This window comes from Pseudophryne corroboree, chromosome 12, assembly GCF_028390025.1.
Source record: "Pseudophryne corroboree isolate aPseCor3 chromosome 12, aPseCor3.hap2, whole genome shotgun sequence".
Classification (NCBI taxonomy): Eukaryota; Metazoa; Chordata; class Amphibia; order Anura; family Myobatrachidae; genus Pseudophryne; species Pseudophryne corroboree.
The window spans coordinates 36,315,874-36,330,668 of record NC_086455.1 but is presented as its reverse complement, the minus strand read 5'-3'; positions in this window follow the sequence as shown (position 1 = coordinate 36,330,668).

Here is a 14,795-nt window from a genome sequence, read left to right as displayed (position 1 = left end):
GGGGGTCCACACCTCACACCCTGCACCCATATAATTATACTTACCGCTCCGGAGTCCTGCGGCTACCAGTAGTGGTGACATACATCACTGGGCAAATGGCATGGTGGCATGTGTAGTAGATATGGCTCCCGGGAAGTAGGCACTGCGGCCATTTTCCCGGAGACCTGCACATGCACAGTAAAGTACTCTGGCACGAAGTCAGAGACTGCAGTGCCGCGGCCGCTGACAGAGAGGAGGGGGGGCTGCAAGGAAACTAACTACACATGAGCCCCCTCCTCTCTTAATCCGCAAGTGCCTTATACTGTCTCTATATTTTTTTTAAATACTATATACTGAATATCTTACATTAATATACGCGCGATTATGTCTGAATTACCCCCTATGTTACAGTGTTTGGCTGGAATACACTGCAGCATAACATTTTGTATGCAAATAAAGATTCTATTAAACACAAAATATAGGATACACAAGCATCTCCTGCTGTTTAAAATTATGTGCAGCATGCCTATATTCTGTGTGTAATAGCAACTGTATCTGCATACAAAATGTTATGCTACAGTGTATTCCAGCCAAACACTGTAACATAATTAGGTATGCTGATACAGTCACAATTACACACTGTGACTGAATATAGCCAGCCATGCCGCATATCATTTAAATTAGCATAAGCTGCTTGTACGTCCTGGATGACTGGGGTTTATTTAGGATGTGTGTTACGCTAATCATAGGAATTTTTTTGGGGACAATGGATGACTTTCTCTGACACTGTGGCCCTCTTATACTAAAAGACACATTTTGGTTGGTCTGACGCACATATGTAATGTCTGATACGGTGCAATAATTTCCCGGCCAGCATTATCAGCTCCTATTACATCTGGGCCATAGTATCTGTAATATAAGAGCTGACTCTCTGCAGACAATGTAATCCAAATATGCACAACGTTCCTGTAAGAAATGTGCCTTTAGGTTCCAATTTAGCAAAGTATGTTTCTAGTTATTCCTCAAAGTATCAAGTGCCTCTGTAGTGAGTCTGACTGGGCTGTCTATGGACAGGGATTAATCTGTGGCAAATATCTATAGTAGACCTCCAGGCTCTCTTCTCAATTTAGTAGGTGAGCGCAGAGGTGTAGCTAGGTGCCGTGGTGCCCGAAGCAGGGGTACGTTTTGGCGCCCCCCTCCCCTGTACTGAATTGAGGGCCTGGCCAACATGTGGTGGCATGTTACATTTGAAAGGAAAAAATATTAAAAAATTAGAGATGTGAGGGTTTGGATTTACCCAGATTTACCCGGATCTCAAAACTGCATCTTATTGGCTATCAGCTATCAAGTGTTTTGGATAGCCAATAAGAAAAATCTGGATAAATCTGAACTCGCATTAATTTAGGCGTTAAGAACAGAGTAAAGCTGAACCTGCACATCTTGTGACAGGGCCGGTTCTAGACCTTGTGGAGCTCAGAGTGAAAGTTTACTTTGGGTGCCCCTAAATTTAAATTAGGGTCAGTGCATGCCGAAGGCTTGCAACAACAATATAGGGTAGTGTAATGGTTAGCATAACTGCCTCACAGCACTGAGATCATGGTTTTTATTCCCACCATGGCCTTAACTGTGTGGTGTTTGTAGATATATTAAAATATGGATAGTGCGCGCCGAAGGCGCACAACTATATTTTAGGGGCGTGGCTTCATTGGAAGGGAAGTGGTCACATAATAGTACCAATTCACATTACACCACACAGTAGTACCCCTTACACTGTTACACCACACAGTAGAGCTGCTTATACATGTTACACCACACAGTAGGGCTGCTTATAAAAGTTACACTACAGTAGAACCACTTATACATATTATGCCACAGTAGAGCCGCTTTTACATGTTATGCCACAGTAGAGCCGCTTATATACATTATGCCACAGTAGAGCTCCCACAGTAGAGGGCCTTATACATGTTACACCATGGTAGAGCCCCATATACATGTTATGCCATGGTAGAGCACCTTATACATGTTACACCACAGTAGAGCCATTATGGGAGTAGCTGTATTTTACTATTTACTTGTTCAATTCAAATAAATTAAATACACTATGTATGCCCTGACTGACCTGACCTCTTGAGCGGCAGAGTGAGGTGCTACAGCAGCAGCTGGGGCAAAGAGAGGTGCTGCAGCATCAATGTTTGAGAGAGGTTCTGCAGCAGCCAGAGCAAAGAGAGGTGCTGTAGCAGCTGGGGCAGAAAGAGGTGCTGCAGCATCTAGGGCAGAGACATGTGCTGCAGCTTCCAGGAAAGAGAGAGATGTTGCAAAAGCTGGGGCAGAGAGAGATTATGCAGCAACTGGGAAGAGAGAGGTGCTGCAGCAGCGGAGGCAGAGAGTAGTGCTGCAGGACAGAAGTAACCTTGCTGCACAGCCACAAGCACACAGTGAGACATATAAAGAGGACGGGCAGAGCTCCAGTATCTCCTGCTGTCGCTGTTACCTACCGATTCTCAGAGTCCGAGTCAGTGTGCGCCCTCTCTGCTCCTCCTGCTCTGCAGCGCGCCCTCTAACTTTTCCAGCACCTGGAGCTTGCGCTCCGCCGAAGTCATCCTCTCTACACCCCTGGCTGGGCAGTGTCTGTGCCTCAGAAGGAATGGGGTTTAACACAGTCCGCACCTATGCACAGTCCTGGCGGCCTCTGGTCCCCGGATGCTGTGTCTCACGCCCTCTCTTCTGGCTCTCACAACTCTCCGGCAAGCACCCCGCTACCTTACTGTAGCTCTGCAGCATGTCTCACAACCACCTTGCGTGACCACCTGACTCTCCTGTTCACTGCTCCGCTCACGTCTGCTCTCTGCAATGGCTACAGCTCAACAACCCACGTGACCGCTTCTTCTTACCACAAGGCTCTTCTTGCTCCTCAGTCTCCATCCAATCAAATCTTGCCACCTCACCGCTAGAAAATGTGACTGGGCGCTGTTCCACTCTGTTAACTCTTGCTGTGCCAGTAAAGTTCTTTAAGGTTAGCATACACTGGTTTTCACAATGAAAGGAGCATACACATATTTTCTGGGGTGCCACATATGTAGCAGGGGACTTGAATATGAATTATAGAGGGAGACTAGGGTGGTGTGAGTCAAGTGCGAGGGCTACTGTGTAGAAATGAATTGGTCGTTGGGGATGGAATGGAAGAAATATATCAGAGCAGGTAAATTGCAGTGTAATGTGGTAAAATAAATTATAAGAGAAAGGCCTGCATACATACTGTACACATACATACATACATACATACATACATACATACATACATACACACACACACACACAGGTTTTGAGACTCTGTGATAGTGTAGGACCTGCATGAAGGTGGGGTACCTTGGCGATCAGTTTGCAGGCTTCCGTGCATTGGCCAATTCACTAACTAAACCCCCATCATTTATTTATTGATGTTGTGAAGATAAGTGAGCTTGCTATGGTGAGTGCTAAATTTTCTGTTTGTATATATTTAAGTATGTGGTCATGGGCTACATGCACCCCACCCTATGAGTGGTAAGTGCAGTCATGTACCCCGCTTCTGGGGTGGCGAGTGCTGTGGTTTTATATCTGTTTGTAAGCTTACAGTGAGTGCTGGGTTTTCTGTTTGTATGTATTAGAGCGATGTGGTCATGGGCTACATGCACCCCACCCTGTGAGTGGTAAGTGCAGCTGTGTACCCCTCTTTTGGGATGGCGAGTGCTGTGTTACGTGCACCCCACCTTTTGAGTGGTTAGTGCATTGCTGTACCCCGCTTCTGGAGTGGTGAGTGCTGTGGTTTTCTTTTTGCGTATATGATGGGGTTAATCTATGGTTAACTCTTATTAACCGTGGCCACTAGCTTTCTCATGCACCCCTGTGTGGACTCTATTATCCTGAACCTGTCTCAGCTGTTCCTTAGCAATCTATCTAAGCCAATGTAAGGTGACTAGTGTACCTCTAAAAGCCATAAAGTCTGTGGCAGGTGCACATTACATCTAGCAGGCAGATGATGTGTGTAACAGCAGTGAAGTAGTCAGGTTTTAAGACTCTGTGATAGTGTAGGACCTGCTTGAAGGTGAGGTACCTTGGCAAGCGGTTTACAGACTTCCGTGCATTGGCCAATCCACTAACTAAACCCCCATCATTTATTTATTGAATTGTTGAGGATAAGTGAGCTTACATTGGTGAGTGCTGGGTTTTTTTGTTTGTTTGTTTATATATATATATATTGTAACACTGTAGGGGTGCAAGGTGCCTTTTCCTGGGGAATATGGCAGCACGCAGCAGCTGAGGAACAACACAAGTCCAGTTTCTGGTACAACTGACCCCGGCCAGTTTTATTGAAACAGAAAATAAAACAAACCCCAAAATAAAAATACCTTGCCTGTCCGGCACTAACTAAACACAAGATGTTCCTAACTGTCACTAAACAAAACACAGAGTTCTTCAGTACATACTGTATAGCTTACTTGCATCAGAAAGCGTGTCTCTCACACACAGATCCTGCAGCCTTCCCAGGCAGTCTGCCCATACTAATCAGGTTAGAAGCACTATATCACTCTTACACAGCTGAAACCCTGATTAGCCCTCTGTGAGGCCAAAGACCCGAACTGGGCCCAATGTCTAGAACTCGCCTTATCTCTCTCTCAGAGCCTTTACCCAGCTTTTACAGCAAACTGAAAAGGTTCAGACAAAACAAAAAGCATTTTTCCTAGAAGTTAACATTTTCTAAAACATGTAAGACAAGAACCTGGGACAAATATACCTGCCCTCAAACACTATCCCAGTGTTCTTGTCACATATCCCCCTCCCCTGTTTCGACCTAGGGGCCGGAACACTTGTAGCCCCCAAACAGAAGATGCGAGACAATGCATCTGCGTTGGCCAATTGTGTTCCCGGTCTATGTTCGACAGTAAACTTAAAGTCCTGCAACGCTAGAAACCATCTAGTTACACGAGCATTCTTGCCTCTATTTACATACATCCATTTTAAAGGGGCATGGTCTGTCACTAGTCTGAATTGTCTACCCAAGAGGTAATATCTCAAGGTATCTAGTGCCCACTTAATGGCCAAAGCCTCCTTTTCCACAATGGCATACCTTTTTTCATGCTCATTGAGTTTCCTACTCAAATAAATGATAGGGTGTTCGTCCCCATCTCTGGTTTGGGACAGCACAGCACCTATCCCTACCTCTGAGGCATCTGTCTGTACCACAAATTCTTTTGAAAAATCTGGTGTTATCAACACCGGTTGTGAACACAAAGCCACTTTTAACGCTTGGAACGCCTTTTCTGCATCAGGGTTCCATTTCACCACATTTGACTGCTTCCCTTTGGTAAGGTCTGACAACGGCACCGCTGTGGTCGCAAAATTAGGAATAAACCGTCTATAGTACCCAGTAATTCCCAAAAAAGCCCTTACCTGTTTTTTATTCACTGGACGAGGCCAGTTTTGAATAGCATCAACTTTATTTAATTGGGGCCTAATCAGACCTCTGCCTATGGTGAAGCCCAAGTATTTGACCTCCTCCATTGTGAGGCAGCACTTCTTTGGGTTAGCAGTTAACCCTGCCTCTCTGATTGAGTCCAGTACTGCTTGTACTTTAACCAAATGTGACCCCCAGTCTGTACTGTGAATTACCACATCATCCAAATAGGCAGCTGCATATTTTCTATGGGGCCTCAAAATTTTATCCATCGCCCGTTGAAAGGTTGCTGGAGCCCCATGCAACCCAAAGGGTAACATCTTATACTGGTACAGCCCCTCCGGAACCGAAAAGGCTGTTTTTTCTTTGGCGCTATCAGATAAAGGTATTTGCCAGTAACCTTTGGTCAGGTCCAATGTGGTGAGAAACCTGGCTGTTCCCAGCCTTTCTACAAGCTCATCCACACGGGGCATGGGGTATGCGTCAAACTTGGACACCTCATTTAACTTACGAAAGTCATTACAGAAGCGTATGCTACCGTCGGGCTTCGGGATGAGCACTATGGGACTGGACCACTCACTGTTAGACTCCTCTATGACTCCAAGTTCTAACATGGTTTTAACTTCCTTAGAAATAGCTTCTCGCTGAGCTTCAGGAATCCTATATGGCTTTAAATGAACCCTGACCCCTGGTTCTGTGACAATGTCATGTTTTATTATGGTCGTTCGGCCAGGCAGCTCTGAAAATACCTCCCTATTTTGGATGAGAAATTCTTTAACCTGATTGTTCTGATCAGCTGATAATGTCTCTGACACCTTCACTGCGGGAAGCAACCGGGGTGAAGACACCGAAGGGCAAGGCTCCGCTGACAGAGACAACCTATCTTTCCAGGGTTTGATTAAGTTAACATGGTAGATCTGTTCGGGTTTTCTCTTTCCCGGCTGGTATACTTTGTAATTAACCTCATTCACTTTTTCCCTAATCTCAAATGGACCCTGCCATTTAGCTAGGAATTTGCTTTCCACAGTGGGTACCAAAACAAGAACTCTATCTCCAGGAGCAAATTCCCGTATCTTGGCACTCCGGTTATAGACCCTCTGTTGAGCACTTTGGGCCTGTTCCATGTGCTCTCTGACAACAGGTACCACGGCTGCAATCCTATCCTGCATTTGTGTTACATGCTCAATAACGCTTTTATAAGGAGTGGGCTGTCCTTCCCACGTCTCTTTGGCAACATCCAACAGCCCTCTGGGGTGTCTACCATACAACAAATCAAATGGAGAAAACCCCGTAGAGGACTGAGGAACTTCTCTGATGGCCATTAACAAGTAGGGCAACAAACAATCCCAGTTTTTCCCATCTCTCTCAACAACCTTTTTTAACATACTTTTTAATGTTTTATTAAACCTTTCCACCAACCCGTCAGTTTGGGGATGGTAGATGGACGTCCTGAGGTGAGTGACCTTAAATAACTTGCACAATTCTTTCATGATCCTTGACATAAATGGAGTACCTTGGTCAGTCAAAATTTCTTTTGGTATTCCCACTCTACTAAATACCTGCACCAGCTCCCTAGCTATCGCCTTGGTTGTGATAGTGCGTAAAGGGACAGCCTCAGGATATCGAGTGGCATAGTCCATAATTACCAGGATATACTGATGGCCCCGAGCAGACTTTAACAAGGGCCCCACGAGATCCATGGCTATTCTGTCAAACGGGACCTCTATAATAGGCATGGGAACTAGTGGGCTCCTGAAATGGGGTCTAGGGGCATGATACTGGCATTCAGGACAGGAAGAACAATATTCAGACACTTCTTTATAAACCCCTGGCCAAAAGAACCTTTGTAAAACTCTTTCAGTGGTTTTTTCTGCCCCTAAATGTCCTGCGGTAACGTGACTATGAGCTAAATCTAGTACCGTTCTCCGATAAGGCTGGGGAACTACCAGCTGTTCCACCACATCCTCACCCCTTTTGACAATGTGGTACAAGAGCTCATTACAGATGGCCATGTGGGGATACGTAACCCTGTCACCTGGTACCACAGGTTCCCCATTAACAATCTTAACATTCTCTCTAGCCTTTATTAAGGTAGGATCCTTTAACTGTTCAGACGCAAACAGATCCTTCTTTACCTCCAGGTCAGGCACGCTTTCAGTTCTAACTACTATGTCTCTGTTCCCGGCAAGAGGGTCCTCACTGGACTCCCCATCTGTCACTTCCCCAGCCAAACTAGCAAAAGGCAAAGGGCCAGAAAGTTCCGAAGACCCACGTACATCCAAAAAATCACCGGTATTATCAACTGGCTTTTTACTTCTCACATCTGTTGATAACCGTGATTCCCACAGTTTCCAAAAATGAGGAAAATCCCTCCCTATTATGGCCTCATGCACCAAGGTAGGGACCAGTCCCACTTTAACCATTGCTGACCCACAACAAGTTTCTATATTCACCTCAGCAGTGGCATAATATTGGGTATCCCCATGTATGCAAGTTACCCCAATAGGTATTTGCTGGACCTTTAAGGGGTTCACTAACCCAGCTTTCACGAGGGTAACTAAACTTCCTGAATCTAGCAAGGCCTCTACCCGGTTACCTTCTAAGAACACATCACACATTTGTTTTTCCAGCTCAGGTGAAGGTACCACAGTACAGGCTAACCTAGCAAAGAAAGACATTCTGCGACATTCAAAGGCAGCATCACATTGCATGGGTTCTTGCGTGACTGGGCAATTGGCAATAACATGACCTGGCATACCACACCTAAAACATTTAACCACACGATTATCAACCCATTTGGGCAGCATAGACCGTTCTAGCCCCATTGGCCTGTTTCCAGGGCCAGTGTTTACAGTCTCTCCAGCCTTGCGTTCTCTTAACCGCCCAGCAACGTTTTCCCACGGAACAGTCTTACCAGTCTTTACTGAAGGGCGCTGTCGAGGATCTATGGGTTGCTGGGTGGTCATCAGTAGTTCCTCTGCTGCCAAATACCTCTCTACCATGTCCACTAATTGGTCAGCAGTACCCGGGTTTCCATGGCTCACCCACTTGCGCAGGACCATGGGCAAAGATCTCAAGTAGCGGTCCATGACGACTCTTTCCACCATCTGGGGACCAGTTAATGTCTCTGGCTGCAGCCATTTTTTTGTTAGCTGAATAAGGTCGTGCATCTGGGAGCGCGGAGGCTTCTCCATGGCGTACAGCCAACGGTGCACCCGTTGCGCTCGTACTGACAGCGTGACTCCCAGGCGGGTCAGGATCTCAGTCTTTAGTTTATCATAGTCCCGAGCCTCAGCAGGGCTTAAATCAAAGTAAGCTTTTTGGGGCTCACCTGACAGGAAAGGTGCCAGCAGACTGGCCCACTGTGCTTTCGGCCAGTTCTCACGCTCGGCAGTCCTTTCAAACGTGGTCAGATAGGCCTCCACATCATCAGCCTCTGTCATTTTCTGCAGGAAGTGACTGGCTCGTATAGAACTAGAGCTGGTTGGAGCACTGACGGCCACATCTCCAACCCGAGCTGCAAGTCTCTGCACCACTTCTGCTAAGGCCTCTCTATCCTGACGCTGTAGTCTCCAATTTTCCTCCATTGCCACCTGCTGCTGTCGGTTGGCCTCCTGCTGAGCCGCTGTAGCTTGCAGCAAGGCTTTAAGCAGATCCTCCATGTCAACAGATTTTTCAGGTGGCTTTGCAGCTGCTTTCACCCAGGACATATATCAAACCCTCAGGGGTGAGTCTCAGTAACTTCACACTGGGCTGTATCTGCATAAACCACCGTTTTCTGCAGGCCTCACAAAGCTGCTGCTTTCACTTATGCGCAGAACGGCCTGCTCGCATACTCCACCAAGTTGTAACACTGTAGGGGTGCAAGGTGCCTTTTCCTGGGGAATATGGCAGCACGCAGCAGCTGAGGAACAACACAAGTCCAGTTTCTGGTACAACTGACCCCGGCCAGTTTTATTGAAACAGAAAATAAAACAAACCCCAAAATAAAAATACCTTGCCTGTCCGGCACTAACTAAACACAAGATGTTCCTAACTGTCACTAAACAAAACACAGAGTTCTTCAGTACATACTGTATAGCTTACTTGCATCAGAAAGCGTGTCTCTCACACACAGATCCTGCAGCCTTCCCAGGCAGTCTGCCCATACTAATCAGGTTAGAAGCACTATATCACTCTTACACAGCTGAAACCCTGATTAGCCCTCTGTGAGGCCAAAGACCCGAACTGGGCCCAATGTCTAGAACTCGCCTTATCTCTCTCTCAGAGCCTTTACCCAGCTTTTACAGCAAACTGAAAAGGTTCAGACAAAACAAAAAGCATTTTTCCTAGAAGTTAACATTTTCTAAAACATGTAAGACAAGAACCTGGGACAAATATACCTGCCCTCAAACACTATCCCAGTGTTCTTGTCACAATATATATATTGGGTAGTGAAGAGTACAAGCGCTAATGAGTGTAGTGACAATTATTCATCATCGGTATTCATCATTTTAGGAATAACATGTAAAAGAAGAAACAGCAAACATAGTGTGTATCGTTCACAAGTGAAAATAGAGCTTTTCGCTATATAAGGCGCAAGTTTAGGGAATTTTGGCTATTCCCAATAAAATTATAATCTGTAGCTTCACAACATAAAATACAGATTTTAATGAACAATACAAAACACGGCTAGACAACACACGTACAAGATTTAAAATCTTAAAAGCTTATCTGTCCATTCTTAAGCAAAAGGGAATCAGTAACCAATTGTTCCAGGGACACAGGATAGCCAAAGTTTATGCGTACAGGATAAAAATAGTTCAAATGCTTATCTGTCCATCAATAGGAGTTTCAGCAGCAAACGGTCCCAACGCGTTTCGTCCTTCAGAGTGTGGACTTCTTCAAGGGGATCAGAAGAGTGAGCTCAGACTGCTCCATATATACCATCAAGCAGGAAGTTGCAATTAACATTTCTTAGTGACATCACTTCCTGTGATGTCACTAGTATAAATTGTTTAAAATACAGAAAAACGGGGCTAAAAAGCTTGATCAGTTAATAAAGAGGAATAGAACAAGAGTGAAGTGAATGGCCTATAATTCAAATACAGAAAAAGTGATTAGAAGTGGTATTGTATGAAAAAGACGGCGGTGGAACGCACCGCCGTCTATTGGAATGCACCGCCATCTTGTGGACGTCATGTCCGCCTAGTCAGTGATAGGATAATAGAGAGGAGTGGGAGGTGGCGGGGCGCTGGGTGGAGCGCACCGCCGCCTGTGAGGTGGAACGCACCGCCATCTTGTGGAGTGCAAGGTGTCAACGCGGATATCATGCGAGGTGGACGGCGGTGGAACGCAAAATCACATTGGGGAAGTGGTGTAAGGTGGAAGGCGGTGGAACGCATAATCGCCATGGAAACAGTGAAGAAAACCGCTTCGGTGAAATAGCCTCTTAAAGTGGTCGTACAATGTACCAGTAGATCAGAATTAGAGGGGGAGGCACCCAAATTTAAATAAGTGCAATTAATCAAACAGTGATAGCACTGCCGTTCTGAGAGAAAGAGTTTTGGAATTAAATGGTGAAGAGGCTAAAATTGAGCGTGCTTATAGTGTAAAACTGTGCAACTATTATGCAAGGAAATAAATATAATATAAATTTGTATACATGGACGTTCATTTTTATATATAAAAACGTAGATAAAAACGTAGAGACAGCCAAAACAATATTTTCAATATATCCATAGTATCCCATTTTTTTAGGGGGAGGTGGTTCCAGATTACATTTTTGGGAAGTAAAAGGAAGCTAAAATGAGAAAGACAAAGACAAAAAATATATATATAAAAAAATTTAAATGTAAAAAATAGGCAATTTGAGAATTTCGTATTAATAACAATAAACCATCATGCAGTGCTACACGTAAGAGGTAGGTGTATAGTGCAGATCATTATTGGAGAAAAGGGGCAATTTCAAAGGCTTCATTTAGTCCTTGTGGTGATAATGTTTGGAGCTCGTGTATCCAAAACATTTCACGCTTGGAAAGTTTGTTTAGTATATCTCCACCTCTATCTCCGGGTTTGACCCATTCGATCGCTTTGTAAGTGATCTCTTCTGGGTTAGATCTGTGTTTGTCTATGAAGTGTTTTGATACTGTGTGATTGTCAACTTTGTTTTTAATATTTCAGATATGTTCCTGTATCCGAAGTTTTAGAATTCTCTTGGTTTTGCCCACATATTTTAATCCGCAAGTGCACTCCAGTAAGTATATGATCATTGTGGAGTTGCAATTAAGGAAATCTTTGATAGAATATTCCTTTGTATTATTGTGGTTAAAGAATTTTTTTCTGTTGGGATGAAGAAATTTACAGATATTGCAGTTACCACATTTGTAACTACCTTTGCAGGTTCCAATGGTGTTTCTTGTATTAGTGATTTTAGTTGGCAGGTGACTGGGAGCCAAAATGTCCTTTAAATTGCTTGTTTTGCGAAAGACTATATCTGGTTTGGAAGGGAGTATTTCCTTTAGGATAGGATCCAGAAGAAGGAGATCCCAGTGTCTTTTAATGGATTGCCTGATTAGTTGTTCTTGATTACAAAAAGTGGTAATGAAGGGAGTGAAGTTCTTGTCCTTTTCTTTGATGTTTTTGCTGAATAAGTCTTGTCTGGATGTGCTGGCTGTTTTCTCTAGTGCTTTGGTGATTACAGTATCAGGATAATTTCTCTCCTTGAATCTGTTGGCGTATGTAGTTAGTTGATTCTCACAGTCTTGTTGGTCGCTACAGTTGCGCTTGATGCGGAAGAATTGAGAGTAGGGGATGTTTGTTTTCCAGTTTTTTGCGTGACAGCTTTTGAAGTGGAGATAGCTATTGGTGTCGACACTTTTGATGTGATTGCTGGTGACGATCTGAGTTCCATTGTTTGACAAGGTTAGGTCCAAGAAATTGATTTGTTTTTCATTAATTTCATGTGTGAACTTTAGATTGTAATTGTTGGATTCTAATGTACCTAAAAAGGCTTTACAGATATCAAGGTCTCCTTTCCAAACTATCAAGATGTCGTCTATGTACCTCTTGTAGACGATCAAATTAGAAAGGTATGGATTATTATTATAAATATATTCTTCTTCCCATGCTCCCATCAGCAGATTAGCAAAACTGGGCGCAAAGGTAGTGCCCATTGCGGTCCCGCAAATTTGTAGAAAGAAAGTTTTTTGGAAAATGAAGTAATTGTGGCTAAGAGTAAATCTCATAAAGTCACAAATTGCATTTTTGTGAATAGTTGTAATCTCCAAATCTCTATCCATGAATTTTCTACAGGATTCTATACCTTTTTCATGTTTGATGCAAGTATATAGACTTTGTACATCAACAGTAATCCAGATGTAATCTTCTTTCCATTCGATTTCAGATAAAAATTTAATCACATTGCCTGTGTCTTTAAGGTAAGATGGTAGGGACATGACATATTTTTGTAGAAATATATCAATGTATTGTGATAGATGGCTTGTGAGGGAGTCGATGCCAGAGATTATAGGTCTTCCTGGTGGATTTGTCAAAGACTTGTGAATCTTGGGTAGATAGTAGAAGGTGGGTATCACCGGTGTTGTCATCATTAAGAACTGGAATTCATTTTTGTCTAATGTGTTGTTATGGAAATAATGGAGTAATATTGGTCGCAATTCCTCAATGAAGAGGTTCGTGGGATCTTGTCCGAGTTTCTTGTATGATGTAGTGTCGTTAAGTAAACGATCTGCTTCCTGTTCATATGTTACTCTGTCCAAAAGGACTATGCCTCCTCCCTTATCTGCCTGCTTTATCACGATATTTTTGTTATCCTTTAGCGTTTTTAGTGCTTCTTTTTCTTTGTTTCTCAAATTTGAGTAGGGATAAGATGTCAAATCCATATCACATAAATCCTTTTTTACTAGTTCCTGAAAGGTATTGATGTAATTACCTTTAGATTCCAGAGGGTAAAATTTCGATTTGCGTTTAAGGCCTGATTTTGATGGCTCTATAAGTGTCAAATCTTGCTCTTTCTTTGCGAAATGTCTTTTGAGGGTCAGTGATCTTGCGAATTTATTGATATCGATGTAAGTATCGAATTTATTCATCTGTTTGGCACTACCTTTGCGCCCAGTTTTGCTAATCTGCTGATGGGAGCATGGGAAGAAGAATATATTTATAATAATAATCCATACCTTTCTAATTTGATCGTCTACAAGAGGTACATAGACGACATCTTGATAGTTTGGAAAGGAGACCTTGATATCTGTAAAGCCTTTTTAGGTACATTAGAATCCAACAATTACAATCTAAAGTTCACACATGAAATTAATGAAAAACAAATCAATTTCTTGGACCTAACCTTGTCAAACAATGGAACTCAGATCGTCACCAGCAATCACATCAAAAGTGTCGACACCAATAGCTATCTCCACTTCAAAAGCTGTCACGCAAAAAACTGGAAAACAAACATCCCCTACTCTCAATTCTTCCGCATCAAGCGCAACTGTAGCGACCAACAAGACTGTGAGAATCAACTAACTACATACGCCAACAGATTCAAGGAGAGAAATTATCCTGATACTGTAATCACCAAAGCACTAGAGAAAACAGCCAGCACATCCAGACAAGACTTATTCAGCAAAAACATCAAAGAAAAGGACAAGAACTTCACTCCCTTCATTACCACTTTTTGTAATCAAGAACAACTAATCAGGCAATCCATTAAAAGACACTGGGATCTCCTTCTTCTGGATCCTATCCTAAAGGAAATACTCCCTTCCAAACCAGATATAGGCCCTCATTCCGAGTTGTTCGCTCGCATCGGCCCTCATTTTTCATCGCATCGCAGTGAAAATCCGCTTAGTACGCATGCGCAATGTTCGCACTGCGACTGCGCCAAGTAACTTTACTATGAAGAAAGTATTTTTACTCACGGCTTTTTCTTCGCTCCGGCGATCGTAATGTGATTGACAGGAAATGGGTGTTACTGGGCGGAAACACGGCGTTTCAGGGGCGTGTGGCTGAAAACGCTACCGTTTCCGGAAAAAACGCAGGAGTGGCCGGAGAAACGGTGGGAGTGCCTGGGCGAACGCTGGGTGTGTTTGTGACGTCAACCAGGAACGACAAGCACTGAACTGATCGCACAGGCAGAGTAAGTCTGGAGCTACTCTGAAACTGCTAAGTAGTTAGTAATCGCAATATTGCGAATACATCGGTCGCAATTTTAGGAAGCTAAGATTCACTCCCAGTAGGCGGCGGCTTAGCGTGTGTAACTCTGCTAAATTCGCCTTGCGACCGATCAACTCGGAATGAGGGCCATAGTCTTTCGCAAAACAAGCAATTTAAAGGACATTTTGGCTCCCAGTCACCTGCCAACTAAAATCACTAATACAAGAAACACCAT